The 2,446-nt window shown below is 47.9% G+C and overlaps 1 long non-coding RNA gene across 1 annotated transcript; it reads right to left on the bottom strand.

Annotated features, from left to right (window-relative positions):
• Nucleotides 1-248: 248 nt before the first annotated feature.
• LOC122156956 lies at nt 249-1,246 on the bottom strand. The gene is made up of 3 exons (XR_006167725.1): nt 1,164-1,246; nt 694-751; nt 249-420 (listed from the first exon to the last, which is right to left on the bottom strand). It is a non-coding gene; the product is annotated as an uncharacterized LOC122156956 (long non-coding RNA).
• Nucleotides 1,247-2,446: the final 1,200 nt, after the last annotated feature.

Genomic DNA, 2,446 nt, shown 5'->3' with positions numbered 1-2,446 from the left:
CCACACCCCCCCACCCCAGGGGAGGGCCCCAGCAAGGGGCCAAAAGACACAAAAAGACGACAGAACCCACCCTCCCAACAAAAAAAAAAAAAAAAAAAAAAAAAAAAAAAAACACAACTAAAGTTTATCCCCAGCAATAAAATACCAACAAAAACATACTTATAGCACTCACCAAAAATAAAGACATCCATCACAGGAGGGCACATAACTCTCTTCTTCCCATTTAAGGGCTGCACAAAAACCTAAAGAGAAAAAAAAAAACCTTCAGGAGGGGAACCCCTGGGAAAGAACTACTCACCACAAAAGTTCCAGACCTGCAGCAAAAACACCTTCACAATTCTGGGATCCACAAGCAATCCTAGTAGCAATGGGACTACTAGGACTGCTCACAGGCTGAACTGATCCAAAGCAGCATCCACCCTGCAACAAGAGACAAGAAAAAAAGAAATAAAGCCCAACTCAGGCAGTGCTTTTATTTCACTTCCCTTTTGCCACACAGTGCACCAGCCTTAACAAAACCAAGACAACAACCCAGCACCTTTTAACCAAAACAGGGAGCCCTGCCCCAGGAAAAAAAAAAAAAAAAAAAAACTCTTCTCACCCCAAGGAGCACCAGCCCTAACAAGACCAAGACAACAACCCAGCACCTTCCAACCAAAAGCAGGGAGCCTCCAGTTACCCCCACACACTCACCAACAGTAGAACTCCTCACAGGTCCAGGCTTAAAAGTGACTCTCAGACAGCCCTGACCCTGCCAAAGGAAACAAAAATAAAGCCCTTCTCACCCCCATCCTACTTGGCTGTGTCACCCAAATGGCAGACAGAGGAAACCTTGGTGCACCAGCCCCAAGAAAATAGAAGAGGGAGTCCAGCACCATCTAACCAAAAGCAGAGAGCCTCCAGTGAAACTGCTAACAGGCCTGGGTTTACAAGAGGACCCTGCACAAGAAAGAAGGAAAAAAAACAAACAAACAAACAAAAAACCTGCAAGCAGGGTTTCTTTTCAAACCTACCCTTGCATTGCTTCTTACTCCCGGCAGCTACAGGACTGGCCACGCATTGGTCCTCGGAAGCAGTGGAAGTTCTTTGCAATACCAAGTAAACTATCAGTTTACAACTACAAAACAACTTACAAAACAACTACATAGGAAAAGCCAACTCACTTGAGAAGTAATGAGGGTCTCCAGATATAGAAAATCCCTTCTCAGAAAGCAGCCTTCATCCAGGAGATGTTCTCCCTGCAGAGGCTAGCCCTTAAATGAGCTCAGGAAGGGGCGGACCCTGAGTCACGTGGGAAGCACAGGTGAATTACTTTCACCTGTGCTTCCTGGGCCAGCCGCTCCCCTCATCACAGAATCATTGAATGGCCTGGGTGGAAAAAGAGCAAAAGATCATCCGGCCAGTTCCAGTGCGTCCCCACCCTCTGAGAAAAAAAAAAAAAAATTCCTCCTGATCTCTCACCTAAACCTTGCCATTTTAGCTTCAAACCATTCCCCCATGTCTATCGCTATCCACCCTTGTAAACAGTCAATCCCCTTCCATTTATACCTTCCTTTCAAGTACTGGAAGGCCACAATGAGGTCTCCCCAAAGCCCTTACCTTCTCAGTTCCCTCAACCTTTCTTTACAAGAGAGGTGGTCCTCCTCCAGACACGTTCCATGAGCTCTGTGCCTATCTTGTGCTGGATGCAGTACTCCAGATGGGCACTCACAAGAGCTGAGCAGAGGGAGACAATCACCTCTCTCTTCCTACTGGCCACATCTTCTTTAATGTCCTCAGTCATCACTTCAGGTGGTGACGTACTAGTCCCCCTACAAGAGAAATAGGGGAGACAAAAAAGAGAGGAGGGGAAAAACCCAGCTGCAGCCCTATACTGGGCCCAGAAAAAGCTGTGTGGGAGCCAAGCAACCTGCTGCCACGGCCAAGGAAGCACCAGGAACCCTTCAGTGCAAGGCACTCCCCAGCAGCAGCCCCTGAACTCCTTCCTTACAACTTCTTACTTACCAGCACCAGAGCTGGGCTAAAGGGCATAGCTCCATCTTGCTTACCTGTCGCTCTGAGCACAAGGGGTTGCAGCACCTTCAGAACCCTCTGGGCCCCAAGAAAAAGCAGCTCGACAGGAGCCCAGCAGCAGCCTCTGTAACAACACCACAAATCAGAAGAGCCAGCGGAGCGCAGCAGCAGCAATTCTTTCAGTTACCCAAAAAAAAAAAAAACCCCACAAAAATAAACTCAAAGCCCAGCAGCAGCAGCACTGTGCTGGTTTCCCCCCCAAAAAACAAAACAAAACAAAACAAACAAAAAAAAAAACCACACACCAGGGAGCCCAGCAGAAATCTGCTTCTAGAAATACAGAGAGAGAGAGAGAGAGAGAGAGAGAAACCAACACCACCCCGAGGCTAGCCCCCCAAAAATCATGACCACAAACCCAGCAGCCTCCTACTGC

Source organism: Centrocercus urophasianus, unplaced genomic scaffold (genome assembly GCF_019232065.1).
Source record: "Centrocercus urophasianus isolate 14NV4802_14NV808 unplaced genomic scaffold, USGS_Curo_1.0 seq_13, whole genome shotgun sequence".
In the NCBI taxonomy this organism is placed as follows: domain Eukaryota; kingdom Metazoa; phylum Chordata; class Aves; order Galliformes; family Phasianidae; genus Centrocercus; species Centrocercus urophasianus.
The sequence above is the reverse complement of the archived record's forward strand: the minus strand, read 5'-3'. Positions and strand labels throughout refer to the sequence as shown.